This window comes from Microchirus variegatus, assembly GCF_963457635.1.
Source record: "Microchirus variegatus genome assembly, chromosome: 16".
NCBI lineage: Eukaryota > Metazoa > Chordata > Actinopteri > Pleuronectiformes > Soleidae > Microchirus > Microchirus variegatus.
Window position 1 is genome coordinate 10,847,976 of NC_139817.1, and position 22,008 is coordinate 10,869,983.

Genomic DNA, 22,008 nt, shown 5'->3' on the forward strand with positions numbered 1-22,008 from the left:
TCAAGCTGCCCCCAGTGTTTGAGGGGCCGCTTCTATTTGTATATACGTGTACACATGTATTTGCGGTATCTTGAGTTTGTATTTGTGATCGGGGAGCATGTTGTGTGTAGAGTGGGAAACTGACGGCAGCCTTCGGCTCAATCCTGGTCAATCTCCGTCTTTTTGAGCGGACTGCGAGCGTTTGTTGGCTCGTGTGATTCGTGGATATCTCCGTCAGTGGACGGTTGAAGTTAGTTTCCTGCTCTAGTGTTAAAGTGTGGATGCGCGCGTGTGTGTGTGTGTGTGTGCGAGCGAATGTTTGTTTTACTTGGTTTTAATTTGAAATCATAAACTTCAGTGGCAATAGTCAGGTTTCCAGTGGGCTGACAAGACACGAGTCCAGCAGGGAAACAGTTTGTTTCGTATTGTAAAGATTTACTGAAAACATTTTCTCAACAGGGGTCATTTTTATTGTTTTTAGTTTTGCAGACAGTTGATAATGTAAAGTTTTTTGTTTTTTTATATATAAATAAAGGAATGTTGAATTGATTTTTTTTTTTAGTTGTCATTATGAAACCTCACCGTGCATCATGCTGGGTTTTGTACTGAATTACTGTTATGCACAGCCTAAATTTACAAATTTACAAATTACCTTCATGGAAACACTACACATCCAATGTCCGCTTTCAAACCGAGCGTGATTATTATGTCAGATCGTTTTTTTTTAAATATATATATATATTTTGACAAATGAGAAGAAGCACATCTCACCTGAACTTTGTAAATGTCAGTGTTTCACCTCAGTCGATGAAGACCTGACTATTGTGAAAGCTGGGACTCGAAGCGTGGAATCGTACCGTTTGGGTTTATACACATTTTTCTTTTTTCCTGGATGGCGTGTGTGTCTGCGAGAGAGGAAGAGAGCGTGCGTGTGTGTGTGTGCGTGTGTGAGTGATCGAATAACATTAAGTCTGTTTGGACCTAGAACAGAGAGAAAATCAGTTGTGCCCTTCAGAAATCAAAAATTAAAAAAAAAATAGAAAGTAAATCTAACCCATAGAATGTTTTTTTTATTATTATTATTATTTCACCACTTTGTACCCAACAGTCTTATTCTTTTTTTTTTGTGTCTCAATTGTTTTGTGGTGCTTGTCAGTTAATATGTAATATATACTGGAAAAGGTGCGACGGCACACGAGACAGAGATGTACGGACGATGCAGTTTGCTGTTTTTTTTGTTTTGTTTTGTTTTGTTTTTGTAACTCTTCTATTTTATCTGGCCATGCATGTGACGTGTACAGTGTATCATTTCTCAGACTGCGTTGACAAAGCCGCTGCAGTTTTGAGTCTCTGCTGGCCGGACAATGAGGCACTGGACCCTACTGTATCTGTGAGTGGGACAAAAAAGGCTGCGGGGTCAGAAAGACTGCGATGGCTCAGCTCTGACCTCTGATTCACAAAGATCTGAACGCTGTTGTCGGGGGTTTGGGGGGACGTCCAGCCGTGCTGCTCGTATGCAGTCGTCTCCTCGGACTTTAATTGAACCACAAACTCCTTTATCACCTCTTAACGAACGTGGAAAGAAAAATATATAGATTTATATACATATATATACACATAACCGTGTGTATGTATACATATATACATAATCGATGACGATCATGGTGATAACGAAACTTTCCTTTTATATAGAAAATGTTTGTTTTTTCCCCCCCCTTTAGTGCTTTAGAGGGTTGTTTTGTTTTTTAATTTTAATTTCCACCCCCCCCCCCCCTCTCCTCTCTCCAGCAGAGGACTCTCGTTTTGTTGGAGCATTGATATTTTTTTGAATGAATGGATTCTGTATAGAAAAATGGTGAATAAAATAAATTAAGAACCGTGTAGTGAAACATGAATCCTGAAAGTGCTCGATCTAAAACACCTTGTCTCCTTTTAACCCCGTCCCTCCCACAGCCCCCCTCCCTCCTCCCTCCCTGTTCAGGATTCTGCTGTAAATAAACATGACTCTAACTGTAAAGCCACTGCTTCTGTGTCTTTCACCTGCTCTTAAAGCCTCATTTATGTACAGGTCGGTTTATAAATAAAAAAGGTATCAACTATTGTCCTGATCCTGGTCCTAGAGTATTAGACTTAACATGTGCCACTATTATTTTACACTGATTTCTGACAATTGTATCTTGACAAACTCGATCTCTACGGTCTTCTCCACTCCTCCCAGGTTGTTTTCATTTAATCAGTCGCAGTAATCAGCCTCGTCGTTTTTGCATAATCACGTTAACAAACGCTCAGAAAAGAAGAAAAAAAATAAGAACAGTTGGGTGTTGGATCTAATTTCTAGAAGATCTTATTGTTTACTGCTAGGAAAGCCTAATTCCCCTTCATTTTATATTCACAATTTGCAATTCATTATAAATAAGTGAATTATCACAAACATTACTTAATCCACTTTTGCGTCGACGGACGTTTTTATACGTAACTAAGGGCGATTTAGTGCCAGATTAAGGGGTTAAAAATACTAGTGTTGTTGTTCCAAACAGACGTATCAGTGTAGGAGAAGTTTTCTCTGCTTCCCGATTCTTTTCATTTGGGCTTCAACACAAACAAAATGTGAGAATGTGGTGATTTGTAACCGAAGAAAAGAACAACTGATGTCCATCTGTTAGCAATAACAACACATGAAGCCCAGGGTGCGCCCTGAAGAAGAGGGAACTCTGATCTAATACACACAAAGGTTAATACACTACTTACAGTATATGCCTGTGTATTATTATATTATCTATAGATCTTAATGTGTCTACAGTAGAGGTTAACCACAATCCCAGATTTTCTCGGGGTGTGTCTGCGGCTCCCGAGAAACTTTGATTTAATCTCTTTACTAACAGAATTGATCATCATGAAATTAAAAACATGCAGGTTAATATGGCATTTTTTCTGCCACTGTGACATCTCATGATAGAGAAAAATTATTTGTAAAGGGTACATAATGGTGAATTTGGACTTTCTTGGCCCCGTCCAGTCTCTTTTTGTCTCTAGAAGGTTAACTGAACAGTCTTTGTTCTACTTTTCCATGTGTTTATTTATTTGTTATTATAAGTGGCTGTTTTTTTGTCGTTTTGGCAGGTACATTTCTGCTTTGCAGCTGCACATCATGATCCCTTATACCTGAGTGACTGCCATGATGTGGGTTTTGAAGTGTATGTCCACTCTTTTCCACCAGATGGCGACACACTACAAACATCTAAAAAAAAACACTTGGAGAGAATTCAGAAGCAGTGAGAGGCCTAATGAGGCTTTTAAACTCCCAACACACCATATTATTTTTGGTGGTTTTTTTTAGTTTTTTTTTTACTTCGCGCATGATCATCACAACCAAAATGATTAACTCACCGTCCAGTAGTAACTGTTTTCAATGATAATCTACTAAATGAGTATCTTAGTGTACAGATATACCTTCAAACCGCGGCGGTGTGAGGCTCACACACACATGAGCCACGAGAAGCTGCACGCTCACAACAATAAAAGACATAAATCACGCAGTGATCAGGAAGTCAAACTGAAATGCAAAGCCAAGGCCTCGTCAAAGTAAGGTAATTGATTCCTGCAGGGCAGTGGGGGGAAAGGATCTGGTGAGCCTTCATGAGAAAATGGCTGCCTCAATGACAATCCAAAGACGCTGAGTCAAGCATAGAAGAAGAAGAAAAAGGGGGAAAAAAAAAAAACCGGGGAGCTGCTGTAGAATGAGAATAACATCCTGAAAAGCTGAGGGGGGACCCTTTTTTCTCTCCCCCTCTTAGAGTTTGTACTTTACAGTGGCTTTAAAAGCCTCGTCTGTCTGATTCACTTTGGCTGCTCTGTGATTACACTTCTGTGGAGAATCGGTGTATTAAAATGACAAATGCAGGATAAATGCCTTTGTTCGAGTGGAGCGGGGAATGAGGGGACGCATAAAGAGCCACTCTTTTCTGGAAAATGTGATTACACCCACTGAGCAAATCCGTTTTACCTCCTGTGAACAGTCACTTGAAATCAAATGGGGGGAAAGGTGCCGTTAACGGTGGCAACTGCGACTCCCTTAAAATTCGAAATATTTTGGGCCGCACATGAGAGCAGACAGATGGGACGAGCCAAGCCAGTAGCTGTGTGTGTGTGTGTGTGGACGGATGATGAAGTGGACGGTGGGGGGATGAGGGAGCAGGACACCGGGTGGGTGGTTGGTTGGTTGGGGGGAGGTTGGAGAAGGTCGGTGAGGTCAAGGCAGGCAGGGTCCACCCCTCTCCACCTATTGGGCGCTTGAACCTATGAGTTCTGTGCAGCTTTGAAGCCCCTGAAGTGGACAGAATTCCACCACAGCCATGGGGATTGTAGCACGTCATTTGTGAGAAACTTTGGCGAGATGGTCCTAAAATTGGAGAGGTTTGCCTTCGCCTAGAATACAAGGGCTTTTTTTTATTTTTATTTTTTAAAAGAGTTGCCTGCAGAGTTTCTCACTTAATGATCCTGATATTTCCAATCAGTGAATGATCAGTGACTCCCAGTTAGTGGATAATTGAAGCAGGAATTTACACTTTACAGGAGTCGCTCCAACTCCAAAAATGTACAGTTTAGAGACTTTAGTAGAAGATGTTTTCTGACATTAAACGACTGAGACGGCGTACAAATATCCAGCAACATTTAATTGAATCATTTTGTGCTCGTTTGTCCTTTGTACAGGTCGATAAAAATGCAGTCGGTGCATGAATCGTCTTTATTCTACAACTACTGATTCATAGATGATGACATGAATTTAGAGAATGTGTTTTCTGACGTGACACGAGTGAAACCGGTTAAAATGTCCAGCAAGATTTAAATCAATCATCATGTAGACTTTGTAGGCTTTTAAACAAGTCTATAAGTTCATAAAAAATACAGTCTTTATTCTACACCGTAGAGGAGTAGAACTCAAACATCTACTGATCCATACATTATGAATATCATTTCTGATATTAAAAGGCTGAACAGGAAGTCGCCAACGAAATGTCTTGAAATTGTTTTGTGGACGTGGATTTTTGTTTGTTTGTTTGTTTGGGGTTTTTAACAAACCTGTGAGTTGTTAAAACATACAGTTGTGGCATGAATCGTGGAGCAGAAGCTCAAACATCTACTGATTCATAGACGATGACGTGAATTTAGAGAATGTGTTTTCTGACGTGACACGAGTGAAACCGCTTAAAGTGTCCAGCGAGACTTAAATCAATCATTTTGTGGACGTTGTCGGCTTTTAAACACACCTATAAGTTCATGAAAATACAGTTTGGGCATGAATTGTCTTTGTTTTACAGCGAAAACTCAAACTACTACTCTATTGATTCATAGGTGATGAATATGTCGTTTAAAAGACTAAAAGAAACTGTGTGAACTAGTAAACGAAATGTCTTGAAATTGAATTTTATTTGAGTTTATAAACTGGTACAACTGGTAAAGGAATAACCCGCGTTTTTACGCCTCAGAGGAGAGTTCAGTTCATGACAAAGTTCACGCTCACAGAAAGAGTTGAAAAAATGTCAGACCTTTCAAAGGTGTCAAACTTGTTACGCTGAGTTTTAACAATTTGAGTCGTACGTCCTGAACGTGTGTGTGAGTGAATGAATGTGAAATAATATATATGACACAGTCAGAGAGTGTGGAAAACAAGGCTTTCTACAACTTTTAAAGCTGCGTGAGTGGGAAAAGATCAACGTTTACTGCACTTCATCGACGTGTTCACTGTGATTTGAGAAGTGTTATATATACTTATATATATATATATGTGTGGGAAAAGCTCACAATATAAAGTGATTTCAAAAGCACTGGTATTTATTGGTGATGCCCCCCTGCTCCTGTATCAACTTACTTTCGGTGCCACCATGTGTCTACAGGAGCCTGGATGGACAAAACCAGGCAGAGTGAGTTTATTTTTGTCTTCTTTCTTAGAATTTGCATTTTTATCTCACTATTTCCTTTTAAATCTTCACTTATGTGGTTTTGACATAAAACTCTTTGTTATATGGAGCAAAAAAAAGGGAAAATGTTCACATTTACAAAGAAAATGTTAGGAAAATGAACAATTTGCATTTTTTTGTATTTTTAAATGTGTATAATTGGCTTAAAATAAGACTTTTATTTTGTACTTTCGGTGCCACCATGTGTCTACAGGAGCCTGGATGGACAAACCAGCCCGAGTGTGAGTTTATTTATGTCTTCTTTCTTACAATATTCATTTTTATGTCACTATTTCCTTTTAAATCTTCATTTATGTGGTTTTGACATAAAACTCTTTGTTATATGGAGCAAAAGAAGGAAAATGTTCACATTTACGAAGCTGAAAAATGTGGGAAAACATATTTTAAATTAACAATTTGCACCTTTGTGTTTACTTTTTGTGATCAAATTGCACAATAAATGTATAGTGTGTTTTTTAAATGTGTATAATTGCTTTAAAATAAGACTTTTATGTGTCTACAGGAGCCTGGATGGACAAAACCAGGCAGAGTGTTAAAATCACTTTTTCCTTTTAAATCTTCATTTATGTGATTTTGACATAAAACGCTTTGTTATATGGAGCAAAAAAAAGGGGGGAAATGTTCACATTTTATTGAAAATTAACAGTTTGCACCTTGTTGTGTCTTTGTCACCTTTTTTCCCACTCCTCCTCCTAATGGCAGAGGTTCCTTCTTCTTCTTCTTCTTCTTCTTCTTCCTCGTCTTCTCCTCTCTCTTCCAAACAGGCATTCCTGGCTTGTTTAAATAAGGTCTGCCTGCCTGGGCGCGGGTAGATTCCCCTCTGGCCCTTTGCCCTTTGACCTAAAGTGCATTCCATATGTAAAGTGAGGAATTCCTCTGAAGTTCAGTTAATGGGGGTGAGTTTTTCCCTTTTCTTTTTTTCTTCTTCTTCTTTTTTTTTTTTTTTTTTCCATCCTTTGGACTCTGCTCTCCGCACTCGCCCCGCTGCAAGAGTATAGAAAAACAAGCTCAATGTACACTCTCTCCACCGCGACGTTCCCACGTGAAGCTGCATCCTGCATCGATCCACAGCAGATCACAGCTGGGATTATCTGAGAGTAAACTCCTCTAATAATCCTGCGGGATCATGACTAATTGATTTGAAGGGGGGTGGAGGGTGGAAGTGTGAGGCTTTTGAGGAAGTGGAGCTTGATTAGTTCTTCCGTTGGTGGTGGCAGCCTCTATAAGTCAGTGGGTGGAGGAGGAGGGTTTTTTATGAATGAACTTATCGCTGCTATAAATAAACTCCACTGCACATGAGGATAAAGTGTGTGTCCGTGCAAAACGTGCTGGGATCGGATTTCACATCCGACACATTTATAAATGTGTGACCAGTAAAGAGGAAGTGCAGTATTTGAAGAGTTCCGGTGATACATTTAAAAGAACACAGACTTTCTACTACTCCAACACTGCAAGGCCCCACTGCTGCACAATTAAAATAATAACTTTTATTATAAATGTGAACAAAACGTCCGTATTTATGCTTTAAATGGGTTATTTTTTTTTATTTTCTTCTGACACCAATAAACCCTAGTTTTGTTGTTTTTAACTAACGAGCCACAAACACAAAAGCCTAATAATAATAATAATACTAATGTATGAATAACAAGCAGATTTTGCTGTTACATCAAATATACAAATATTTCTTATGGATTACACACATTAAGAATATTTTAAAACATCACACAGAGACAAAAAAAACAACAAAGTGACGTTGTTTTCCAAACTCTTAAATCCCTGCTATTCCTCTCGTGAACAGGGTTATAAAAAAGTTGAATTAGAGAAAATATAATTAACTTAATTGTTCGATATGAGTGTTGTGTTCAGGTCACAAACACAGAAGATGTAGACAATAATTAGGTTTAACATAAAGTGAGGTTTGTGAGGTGCCATTTTCTGTGGAGGATTTTTTAGAAAGACCAGTTCAGAAAATCAACTTTTTAAGCTTGTTTTTCTTTTGTTTATTTATTTTTTTCTAAATATAGATTATTTCCTTGACTTCTGTACTTCAGTGCATTTTGTGGATTTTCTTATTTCTTTTCCCCTGAGTTTATTTGCATTGACACAAACTGTGGGGAACAAGTAAAACATGATGCACTCGACAACACAAGAGTCACAGAAACTGTTTCATACATACAACACACATATGTATATATTTGTATATGTATGTAGATAGATAGATAGATAGATAGATAGATAGATAGATAGATAGATAGATAGATAGATAGATAGATAGATAGATAGATAGATAGATAGATAGATAGATAGATAGATAGATAGATAGATAGATAGATAGATAGATAGATAGATTTTTTTTTTACTTTAATAATAAGATGAAATTGTGTATTGTCTCTTTTTAACTAATTGTTTTATTTTTTTTCCCTTTCATGTTTTCATGTGCACCAAAGCAAATGCCATATTTGTTAATACTGACACATATTTGGATTGTGAAGAGCTGGATGTTTCAGGTTTGATACTTTTGATCATGTTCTTCTTTGCCAGGAAAACTGTGTTGTTGTTTAAATGTTAAATAATATTTAGGAAGCAGAACTTTTATTGTCTTTCATATAGTGACTTAGTATTGTTTTACTTAAAGTAAATGGTGTCAATGTCTTGGTTTCGTTAACTGGAAGTACAATATGGAATCTGAAGAAGATGTTCTACTACTTATAATTCTAGTAATTATACACACACATACATATATACATTATATATATATATATATTTATATAATTTTTTCTTCTCATTTCCTTCGTTCCATGTTTGTTCTGCTACTAAAGCAAAACACATTCATAAACACATTTAAATTGTTTCAGAAGAAACCCCCCCCCCGCTCCTGTCGAGGTTTCCTGTCCCAGGTGAAGTCGGGTCTTCATGACGAGGACACCCCGAGTGAGATGGAGACGCTCGCGCCGTGAGGTCGACGACGAGGTTCCTTTCTAATGCTGCTGCTGCTGCTGCTGAGCGTTAGGAGTCCTGTGTGCTGTTGGAGACGCTGTAAGAAGCCCTGTGCCACCCACACAGCTGGAATGTCATGCATGCAGTCTATAGAGTCTGTTTCAAGAGGGAGGCAGAGGGGGAGGAGGAGAGGGGAGGAGTGGTGGTGGTGGTGGGGAACCCTCTGTGGGTGCACAGGGACTTGAGGTGGGGTCTATACCTCTGCTTCATGAAAAAGATGAAGAAAAAAAACCCCACACTCCCCTTAAAAAAAAAAAAAAAGTTCTCCATTAACTTTTTCCCTCTTCTTTGGGTGGGAAAATGATCAATGACGATCCATCATGGTTGTTTGGTCTTCAGCCGATGAGAGGAGAGGGGGGGAAATGTGCACAGAGAGATGGAGGGATGGGGGTTGGGAGAGGTTAAAGGGCAGAGGAAGAAAGGAGGTACATTTTCGGAGGATGGGAGGTTGAGGTGGGGAAGGGGGGTAGGAGGAAAAAAAGAGGGAACAATAACTCCCATGTTTAAAAGGCTTTTTCTCAGCCCCCATGATACCTCACACATGCAGGCAGCAGTTTAAAGTCAGGCCGTTCAGCAGGGAGTGGTAGTTTGAGGCACTTTCCCCTCAGGCCCATTTTTAAAGAAGAAACATTTTCCAACACATTTTCTCTCTCTTTGTTTGTTCTCCTTTCTCTCCTTTGGGCTTCCGTCAAAAAGGCTTCACACAATCCTTTTATATTTGTTCCTTATATGTTGTACTTTAAAGAGTATTGATAATGTTGAGCTAACAAGAAAGACAGTTTTTAAAAATGCAAACTAATGAACTAATAATAATAAAAAATGGAAATCTCTTCAAAAAGAAGGAATAAAATACCTTTGTTCACATTTAAGATTTATCCAGATCACATAGTGTATGAGCACTAATTTCTACATAATTGAAAAAACTGCATTTACTCACTGTTAATTTGTTGAAAACAATTTCAGAGACTCTGTTAATTTGGGGAAAACTCTTCCTAAGTCAAACGTGGCGTTAAAAAATCTAAAATATATGTTTAAAACAAACATGTCAAATTGTTTTTGCATGTTTCCACTTCTTTCACCCTGGAGGAGTTTGTCATTTATGATACATAATTAATTGTCAGTGTTTTGCAATCACTCAGCAGCAGAAATACTTTCCTGTCATTTAAAGAATCAGAAATGATTACATTTGACTTTGTAAAAAAACTGTGTGCTTCAATACAAACCAGTGGATGAAAGATAAAAGAACATAAATGTGTTGTTGTTGAATTATGTCTTTAATCTTCTTTTAGTGGACGTTGTTTTATTGAAACTAGAATTACACAACTCCATGAACACACAGATCTGCTGCACAATCTTCAAGTTTTTCACCATAAAACCTCGCTTTGTTGATTTTAAGTTAACCAAATTAGACAAACTCACATCTATGAATGTATTTTTTTTTTTACAGAGTTTCCTCTGTTTCAAAGGCACAAAAACATAGGAACTTGAAACAAATGAATTGTTCGCATCAAACATGAGTTGTTTTTGCTGCATCATTTCACTCCTTTGACTCTATTTAAACGCTTTTTAGATGAAGATTGTGAAGGTTACAGATGGTAGATAGTGATCCACTCTTTATCCTCCATGAAATCAATCTTTTTAAACCTTTACTCAGTCACATTTACACACTAAAAGAAACAATAATTCTAAGAAACTTAGCTACATTTCTTTTACATCACACACATTTACTTATTTACAAACATTATCCTGCTTGTCTGTGGTGATTGTCAGGATCTTAAAAACTGCATTATTTCTGATTAAATAACTGAATCTTTGCATTATTATTTTTTATATATATTTTTTTTTTTTTTACAGGAAAACGCATCAGATGCAGTTTGTGTCCTCAACTTTGACAGGACACTGTGTGTCCAGAGGGACAGGGACATGAGGACAGGGACATGAGGACATGGACAGACATCACTGGTGGATCTATCACGCCCCGCCTTACATCAAACAATTTCTTTTTTTGTTTTTTTGCCGACTGGCTGCACAATCCGATCCCCTTCAGAGTGTGCTGTGGTCGGGTGAGTGTGTGTGGAGCAGAGAGTGGGCCCTCTCCCTCTGGATAATACCATTATTTCAGCTCCTCTGGTCAGGAATGCCAAATTTCACAGCCCGATACTTCGCTCTCTGTGCGTCAATCAAAGCGTCGCGAGGGGCCGTGGCGCACACACACACACACACACACGGTTCCGCCTCCAGCGCCAACTCTATATCTATCACACACGATCATTCCAACACGTGCGACTTCAAACTGCGGCTCATTTCACTTTACCGCGATTATTTTATTTCCCATCACGTCCGAAAATGTGCGCGTCAAATTTCATCCATATTTACAACAAAAGCGCGTGATTTTTACGCAGATCAATAACGTGAACTCGATCCCCGCTGCCCTGTGTGTGTGGATTATAATCCCATTTTAGTCCACATCTGAACCATAACTCACCCTTATGAGGCCGATTAAAGGCCGATTACAACTTATTCTGTTGTAAAAGTTTTTTTTAGTTTTTTTTTTTAAAGTAAACATCATCATTAGTGATCAAGTATCCAGAGAGAGTGAGAGCGGAGTTGATGGGAAATTTGTGAATGGGAGTCAAACTGTCAGGTATTCGCTGCGCGCTCTGACGCTTCCCGGCGCGCGGCCAATGGCGAGGCCGCTACATATGTCGAACACGCCGAACGCGGACCAATGACGCGCCGCGAAGCAAAGACTAGCGCAGGAAGAGTCCAATCAGCGGGAGGCATGCAAACGAGGAATTTGCTCCGGCAGGCTCTGAATGTCAAGTAGTCAAAGATGGAGTCCGGATCTGCGAGGCCGTGTGCTTGTGCGTGGAAGACTTGGCGATTTTTTTTCCCCTCCCTCCTCCCTCTCTGTCTCTCTCTCTCTTTCTCTCTCGCTCTCTGTCTCTCCATGTTTGACTCTCTGAGCTGCGCACATTTGATCGGTTTACGCTGCCTGCGTGACGGGAATGACGCCGAGAATCCTCGGAGCAGCGGAGCGTGATGAGTGGTTTGTGGACAGGGTTTTGCTTTTCTTTGTTTTATGGACAACTTTTTTCCCCCCATTCTCTCTCTCACTCTCTCTCTATAACGGATTGTCCCTCCCTTGGCTCGATACTATTCATGATTTTGGAGGAGGAGGAGGAGAAGGAGGGAGGAGGAGGAGGAGGAGGAGGGGGGTGTCCACTGTGAGTTGTAGCCGATCTTTCTTTTTTTTTTTTCTTCTTCCTCTCCCCCTTTCTTCTTTTGCGCAAATTGTCAGAAGCTCAGTGCAAACTTGGAAGTTGCAAAGGTCGAATGTGAAGATTGAGTGTTTATTTATGAGACTTGCGGGGAGGAAAGAAGCAGCAGAAACAGCAGCAGCAGAAGAAGCAGAAGCAGCAGCAGCAGCGGCGGCAGTGAGAGCTGGTTAAATCCTGCGCGCTGCTGCTGCTGCGCATCTGGAAGCTCCAAAAACTTGGACCAGGACGCGATCGAAACGCCTTGTGTGGACAGATAAACGCGTGCTGCGCCTTATTGGGGCTGTGATTGTGGTGTGTAATGCTGTATCCAAGAAAAGGGGGGGAGGGCCCCCCCCCTCCTCCAGACACGCACATTTCCACGGCGCTGGCGCGTTTAATGCAGCCTATAGGCTGTTGTGCAATCTAACAAGTCGTCAGTATTGTGCTGGGGGCTCGTGTGTGTGTGTGTGTCTGTGTGTGTGTGTGTGTGTGTGTGTGTGTGTGTGTGAGCTGGCAGGAATGGCTCGGCACAGCAGATCCACTCCGCTTCAAACGTGAAGGAGGCGCACAGGCCGCGCGCACTATGGCGGAGAAACCCTCTCACAGAAAGCCTTTGAGGAACAGGTAAAAACATCATGATAATAAATAATAATAAACATCGCAGGGATTAAGAGTCGCATCGAGCGTGAGGGGGAAAAAAGCACACGGTGTTTGGAGAGAATTCTCTGCGTCCTTTTCTCTCTGAGTGTGTGTGTGTGTGTGTAGTCTATAGTTTCTGTGCGTTGTGTAACCACGCGTGGATTGTGCTAAGTTGCACTTTGCCTTCTTTTTATTTTCAGACCTGTTTCAGTTTTAATCCTTTTGTTGTAATTTCAGCAGCAACTTTCCTGCTTTTTTGTTGTTGTATTTTTGTTACTTTTCGTCTGATCTTTTGTGTTTTTATTTACAGCATAATTATAATACTTTATTTATTTAAAATACTCAACATATATATACATGTGTGTGTGTATATATACGTGTGTGGTATGGAGGAGGGGGTGGTAGGCTGTGGGAGTGTGTGTGTGTCCCCCTCTTGTCTCCCAACCTCCCAGTTCTCCCCCAAAATTAGAATGCATGTCATTCACAGGGGAGAAAAGTATGGGCCCACATGCTGGGAAATTCCCGTCCTCCCAGTGTGTGTGTGTGTGTGTGTGTGAGAGAGAGAGAGAAGAACCAGTGCTGTTTAATTTAACTCACTATACTTTTATAAAAGTTACTTTGTTAAACACTGAAGGGCTCAGAAAACAGTTTCCACATGTATCCTCTCCTGCAGCTGCATCACTTCTTGTTTTTATTATAATAATAATAATAATAATGTTGTTTTTTAATAATGTAACATGATCATAGAATGTTTGTTTGTATTGTTGTTATTGGGAGGGGGGGGGGGGGGGTGTAGTCAGTGTGTGCAGTGGATGCTGATGGTGTCCATGTTGTTGTCCACTGCCCTTTTTCTGTTGCACTACTGGACACTGAGATGAGCAGTGCAATATTAAAAGGGCATTGGCTGATGAAACAGACCCACACCTTCCCTTTACTGCCTTAACTCTTATAACATACACACATGCATGTTGAGCCACAATAGTCACCGATTACGAATTTGTGTACAACAAAAAACAACGTTAGGCGCTTTATTTTGAAGGAACGGGAAAAAAAAATACAAATTTCAGAACGATTTGAACACGTCAGTAGCAAAAGTTTCCCTTTTTTTTATTTAAAGGAAACTATTTTACGCTATTGTCGCCTACGTTTGAGTGTAATTGGGAGTTTGGCAGTGAAGAATGGCTGGTCTCCCCCCCCCCCCCCTCCACCCACCATGTCCACGTGCTGACACATGCTGAGGTCAGCTGCTTTGACAATGTTGCACTACTGTACCATCCATTCTAGCAGTGCAATAGTATTGTCATAGCATTTGGCCTCAGCTCACACTTAACTGGTGCTAAAAGGGGGGCTCGTTTCACTCTTATTTGTGTGTAAAATAAAGGGGTGAGGGGGGGAAGGAAGTGACATCTGAGAGCAGGTGGTGGGGTCAGAGCAAAAGGCTCCTAAAGTGTTTACAGAGACGTGTGTGTGTGTGTGGATATTTTTAAAAGACTAAAACTTGTTACTCTAGCCTTCAACTAAAGCTCCTTTTTTTTATTCCACCCTGTGTTATGCTTTATTTTCTAAGTTAAAACAGAGGTTTCACCTCTTGACTCTTGTAGCCTTTTCCTATTTTATTATTTGTATTTTACTAGTTTATTAGCATTTTTTTTCCTTTAATTTCAAAGTTAAAACATGTTTTTTTTTACGTTAGACTTTTCCCATTTCATTCCACCCTGTGTTGTGTTTCTATTGTTGTATTTGACGCTGCACGCCTACAAAAATAAAGTTTAGTATTAACTTAAGCACGCGTGAGCGAAGCACAGAAAACTGTAAATATACATATATAAGCACTTTTGAATATTAAAATGAGTCCGTGGCGGTTAAATGCAGTTTAACTATAATATCGATTTATTTCATCCATCTTATTTTGTAAACTCAACTATAAATCAATCCAAATTAAATAAAATCCACTTGACTCATTGATTCCCCTATTTAATTCAGGCTTTATTTGAATTTTATTTCTTCTATTTTTACACGCTGAATTAAATTGTGTTTTCTTTTGCATAAAGTTCATTCATTCATTTACACTGAGTTATTTGTTTTTTTCTTTCACCTGTTTGTGTGTGTGTGTAGCTCTGTTGTCACACCAAACTGTGTGTGTGTGTGTGTGTGTGTGTTAAATAAGCAGATGGGGGGGGGGAAACGAAAGGGTGGTGGTGGTTGGGTGTGTGTGTGGGGGGGGGAGGTGATGTGTGTTTTTGAGCATCCTCAGTGGTAGCGATGGGGGGAGGGGACATTTGGGAGGAATGTAGGGAGCAAGGGCCCTTTCTCTCTCTCTCTCTCTCTCTCTCTCTCTCTCTCTCTCTCTCTCTCTCTCTCTCTTTCTCTCTCTCCACCTTTGCATTCCCCCTCTCTCTCTCTCCTCTCTCTCTCCATGTTGAGATTAGGTGTCACTGCTCCTGTGTGCCTCGTGTTTGAACCCTAAAGCAGAGAGAGAGAGAGAGAGAGAGAGAGAGAGAGAGAGAGAGAGAGAGAGTAAAGAGGTTTGTTTGTTTTGATGACCACCGGCAGACCTCGCTGCTGCTGCTGCTGGGTGGAAATGTTTAACCACAGTCCAGTCGCAGTTACAAGCTCCTGCAAAAAGGGACGCGAGGGAGAAAAAACAATGTATCTTTGTGTGCTGCATGGCACAGATTCTCCTTCAAAAGTCTTGAGGTGTTAGTGTATTTAGTATAAAAAAAAAACCAAGGAGACCTTCAGTCACTTGACTGTGTGAAATTCTCCCCGAGTAAAGAACGTGACTTGTTTAGGCTTGCTTGCAATGCTTGCTGGGAAATCCTGGAATGTGTGGAATGGGGGACGGTGGAGCTTCTGCAGTTATCTGACTGCACAGAGCAGCCGAGAGTCTCCTGCTCTGGAAGCCAACATGTCAGAGCAGCGTTTGAATGTAAATGAGAGGATCCACAGACTTTAAAGAGCAGAGGATACACACACAAAAAAAAACACACACACACACACGACTAAATGACATCAATTAAATCTGCATTTTTACAGAGTGTTTTGTAATCTGTTCATTGGTCTGCTCTTCATGTGTGGGTGTGTATTCTTTACACTGCTCTAATTGTTTTTATTTCCTTTGGGGAAGTGTATTTATTTGTTTTGAATGAAATGGTTTTCATCATTGATGATCACTGTGATTTGTTTCCGTTACCTTTCACCTGAATAAAAAAAAAGATAACATGTATGTTTTGAGTTATGTTTTTCTTGAAAACTCTTAAATTTGATGTTTCTTAGTTTTCAAATTATCATAATAATAATAATAATAATTATAACAATAATAATAATAATAGTAGTAGTACAGACTTTGACATCTACCATTGTTTTAAGAATCGGAAAACTAACAAACCGGGGGGGAAATAGTTTATTTAATCTGTTTTTATTTTCTAAAATTTTTTTTTTTTTTAAAGGTTCACACGTTCACACTTTGGAAAAGTGTTTAAAATATGATTAACCATTGTCATGTGTTTGATCTAAATTGTCAAACTTAATCTAAAGTGTTAGTGACAGTGAGATTCCTTACCTTTGCAAAGACACCTTTTTCTAAAAGAAAGAAACAAATGATTTATTTAATATTTATGGTAAAGCTAAACAGCAAAGTTCATGTTTTAAAGGTTTGTTCAAAAAGCCAGAAACGTATCACGTGAGATGGGAAACAAAGAAAATGTAAAGGGAAAATTAGTAGGAAAATTATCACTTGAAAAAAGGTTTATTTGAATAGTATTTGTGCCAATAATCCTGCTAATGACAGTGAAAACAAAGTTGTTGAAGGCCTCTGATCAAACTCTGCCAACAAAGATCCGTATCAAATAATCATCTTAATAGTCGCTGTGCCACCTTTGTTTTATACGCTTGTTGTAAATGTTTAAAGTATAAACCTGTTTATCTCCTTGGAAAACAAACAGTGTCTGTTTTGGTTTAACTCACTTCTCTGGTTATTAGCAACACTTTAGTGTTTGAAGGTAAACAAAAACATGTCTTGTGTGTGTGTGTGTGTGAGAGAGATACTTTATTAGACGGCAACAGCGTTGTTTAGACACTGATGCCTTTTCACGCCTCTGCTGCACAGGTAACTCCTCATGAGAAGTGTGCACCTGTGTTGTGTAACGGGCGAAAAAGGTGTGTGTGCGTGTTTGTGTGGATGAAAGGTGTGATCGAAGCTTCAGCTCCCAATTGAGAGTGAGAAAAGAAAGGTTTTGAAGACTAAAAAACCATCGTCAGACACCGATATTTAAATTGTGACTTAATTTCACATCGTTATCATGTACTCTGTTAGGAGATATATTGTAGGATCCATATTGTACTTCCAGTAAAAGAAAACAAGACATTGACACCATTTACTTTAAGTAAAACAATACTCAGTCACTATATAAAAGACAATAAAAGTTCTGCTTCCTAAATATTATTTAACATTTAAACAACAACACAGTTTTCCTGGCAAAGAAGAACATGATCAAAAGTATCAAACCTGAAACATCCAGCTCTTCACAATCCAAATATGTGTCAGTATTAACAAATATGGCATTTGCTTTGGTGCACATGAAAACATGAAAGGGAAAAAAAATAAAACAATTAGTTAAAAAGAGACAATACACAATTTCATCTTATTATTAAAGTAAAAAAAAAATCTATCTATCTATCTATCTATCTATCTATCTATCTATCTATCTATCTATCTATCTATCTATCTATCTATCTATCTATCTATCTATCTATCTATCTATCTATCTATCTATCTATCTATCTATCTATCTATCTATCTATCTATCTATCTATCTTTCTATCTATCTATCTATCTATCTATCTATCTATCTATCTATATCTATCTATCTATCTATCTATCTATCTATCTATCTATCTATCTATCTATCTATCTATCTATCTATCTATCTATCTATCTATCTATCTATCTATCTATCTATCTATCTATCTATCTATCTATCTATCTATCTATCTATCTATCTATCTATCTATCTATCTATCTATCTATCTACATACATATATATACACATATATACATATGTATGTTCTATGTTGAAGGTGGGGTTCATTTTTAAACAATTTCTGTGACTCTTGTGTTGTTGAGTGCATCATGTTTTATTTGTTCCTCACAGTTTGTGTCAATGCAAATAAACTCAGGGGAAAAGAAATAAGAAAATCCACAAAATGCACTGATAGAAGTCAAGGAAATAATCTATATTTAAAAAAAAAAAAATAAATAAATAAAAGAAAAACAAGCTTAGAAAGTTGATTTTCTGAACTGGTCTTTCTAAAAAATCCTCCACAGAAAATGGCACCTCACAAACCTCACTTTATGTTAAACATAATGAATTTCTACATCTTCTGTGTCTGTGACCTGAACACAACACTCATATCTAACAATTAAGTTAATTATATTTTCTCTAATTCAACTTTTTATAACCCTTATAATCTATCTATCTATCTATCTATCTATCTATCTATCTATCTATCTATCTATCTATCTATCTATCTATCTATCTATCTATCTATCTATCTATCTATCTATCTATCTATCTATCTATCTATCTATCTATCTATCTATCTATCTATCTATCTATCTATCTATCTATCTATCAGAAACAGAAAAAGTAGGAAATAATACAGAAGTTTAATGTGTATAAAAAGTGTCCACAGGAAAAGTTCATCATCCTGCATCTAGGAAGTATATAAATATAAATATCTAGCAGGAGAATTCTCTTCCAGTAATGACTCAAGTGAAATGTGTGCAAAACACTGATAGATGTTATTATTATTTGTCGATTCACATCAAATGTGAGAAGCAGTGAGGTTGTTTTTCCGTGCACTGGGAAACATCAAACTGAATAATTGATCTAAAAAAAAAAGAAAAAACAAGATTAAAGACATTAAACAGATGGAAGCAGGGAGGGTGGGTTTGCTGCAGGTGAGAAAACAAAACAAAAAAAATAAAATGCAAAAGAAAAGCAAAGAAACAAAAATGTTTTATGAAGAAAGAAAAAAAAAAACAGAGCCAGACAACAACAATAAATCCAGGTGACAAGCAGACAAAGACGAGGGAAATCCAAATAAACTGAAATAGCCGTCATTCAGGAAATGAAATCATCGAGGAAACGCGTGTGTGCACAAGGAGGCGGTGCCTATGGATGCACGAGGGTGTTTCCTAATTTGGACTTCCTGTCATGTTTTATTTATTTATTTATTTATATAAAGAGCAAAAACCTTTGCTGCAGGAAGCTTGACTCAGTCTAAAGACCTCCACTGACAGAAGCTTGTAAAGGCACAGTGTGTAAGATTTGGAAACTTGAATATCTTTCACCTCACCTTTCCCTTCCAAGTGTGTTGCAGACACTTTGTCAGTTTGGTTTAGCAACAAAACAGAAAAGATGTAAGGTTTTTTCCTCTGTGGGCTACTGTAAAAACATGGTGGTCCAAAATGGCGTCCACTGTAGAGCTGACAGGGCTCCTGACACTCATATATAAAAGCTCCTTCATTTGACTCACTCGACTATTGTTGTTGGACATTTTTGTGCATTCGGGCAAATTTGTCCTCTGTGCTGTTAGTGTGTGCGGCACATTTTTTTTGTAAGAAAGTCTCTCTCGTGACTTGTCTTGTCTTATAGATCAGTAGACCACTGTGAAAAATATAACCATACTCTTAAGTCATTAGAGGACAAAAAAATGTCCACTTCCAAAAACTGTTATAAAAACATTATATTAATATCTATTCTGCCTTTTTTCTGCATAAATCTCAATCTCAACATCAGCCCTGCTCAAAACTACCAAACATTCAGTCATTTTTGAGCAGTTTAACACTGTAACATGTACTTGATGCTTAAGTTTTCATACAAAATACTAGCATCAAGTCACCAAACTGCCATTTAAAGCGTTAAAATCATGATAATTATTATATGTTTGATAGTTTTGATCAGGACTGAAGTTCATTATAAGACAAAGCCAAACAAAGTGGTAAGAAATATGAATTTGTACTAGTTTTTGACGTTTTTGTCCTCCAATGGCTAAAGAGGGTAGTAAATCATAAGTCTGACATTTCTGTTCATTTTCAGCTGTAGATTTGCTGCAGAGTGAGATGCATGTACTATATAAATGTATATGAACATGCAGTCGTATGTAAATGAGAGCACAGCAGGAAAACTGTGATAGTTGTCACACTTACGCTCCACCAGAACAATGCATCATTTCCTGTGAGGAGGAAACAAAAAACACAGCTTATATTTAAACACGTGAGCACTGTGTGTGTGTGTGTGTGTGTGTGTGTGTGTGTGTGTGTGTGTGTGTGTGTGTGTGTGTGTGTGTGTGTGTGTGTGTGTGTGTGTGTGTGTGTGTGTGTGTGTGTGTGTGTGTGTGTGTGTGTGTGTGTGTGTGTGTGTGTTCTTGTGGCATACTGAGGACCAGTGAGGGTTTTTAACCATGAGGTCATTTTCACAAAGTGAGGACATTTTGGCCGGTCCTCACTTTGTTTTCATTGAAATCACTTCCTCAGGTTATACTAAAACATACTATACTATACTTTTATACTTTGTTTTTAAAAGAGATCCTCAATTTGGTACAAAATTGCCAGCCTTTTCCAGCCCTGGTGTTTCACACACTTTTTGCTCTGGGGCTCCACCTGCAGACATTTTACGATACTGCACTCAATAATGCTTTAGTAGATATTTGTAATTGTGTTGATTTATAAAGTGGAAATGCCAGTCCTCGCTTTGCCAGCACTTTTACCCGGTCCTCAGTATGCAGCAAGTACAAGAGTGTGTGTGTGTGTGTGTGTGTGTGTGTGTGTGTGTGTGTGTGTGTGTGTGTGTGTGTGTGTGTGTGTGTGTGTGTGTGTGTGTGTGTGTGTGTGTGTGTGTGTGTGTGTGTGTGTGTGTGTGTGTGTGTGTGTGTGTGTGTGTGTGTGTGAGAGAGGGACAGAGACAGAGCGGGAGAACACATTCCTCTCTGCTGTCTCTTGATAAAGGTTTAGCTCTCGTGGGAGAGCAGGACTGTCTGAACCAACGAGAGAGAACAAGAGATAAATACAGAGTGTGTGTGTGTCCCACAATAATTCACAGGTTTGTGTGCGTTTCCATGTGTGTGTGCGAGCGCATACCAGGGTTCACGTGTTAAAAGCAGCACAAATATCAAAAATTTTTATGGAGCTTTTTACTGCTGTAAGAAAAGAAAAAAAAAAGTTTGATGAATAAAGACGCTGCTGAGCATTTGTTTGTCACAGGAGTCAAATAAACTTCTAAATAAACAGAAAGATCATTTGTTTTAGAGACGTAGGTGAAGCTGTTACAACATTGTTGACTTTGTTTCACTGCTACCGCAGCGATTTGTGTGGAAATGTATATTAAATCAATTATTCAGGGAGATGTTTAAGCTTGTTTGCAATGATTAAAATGATTTTTACTCATTTATTCAGTTCACACATTAACCTGCAGGTCTGCTGCAGAGGTGTTTACTGCCACCCAGTGGACAACACATGTAGTGTAGAAAAGACACCATTAAAGGGAGGCTTCACAAATTAAAGGGGATTTTTGTTTTTAGTTGTTGCAGGTTTTTATTTACTCTCCTGCTTAAACATGTTATTGTTTGTGCTGAACTTGTTTGTGAAGGTGTTGTAGAAAACAGAGTCAGTTTTTCTGGGACGACTTTCTACTAAATAAACAGTTGTTGCAGTAGTAGAACTCCCTTTAAATGACTCCTAAAGGAGCTCACCTTCACTTACTTCATTGTATTTATCTTCTTTCTGCTCCTTTTCATTCTTGTCTTTGATTTCTTTTGTAATAGTTGTTTTTATTTTTTTGTATTTCATCTTTCAAGAATGAAATAAAAATAATTAAATATCCTAGGTTTACCTTTTCTCTTCTTATCCCCTATAGATTTCATAAGGATCTAATGCAACCCACGCACTGAAGACTGTGCCTGTGTTTTAGAGTCACCTTACACACCTGCATACATCGTGAAAGTCGTCGTGCGATGAAAACAAAATAACACGAAGGTTTATTCAATTAATTCCACAGAGAAATGCAAACAAATAAGTAAAGTCACTTCATAAAAACAGTTACACAAACTCAAAAATTGCACTCTTATATACAATGACCTCGTTTTTTTTTCTT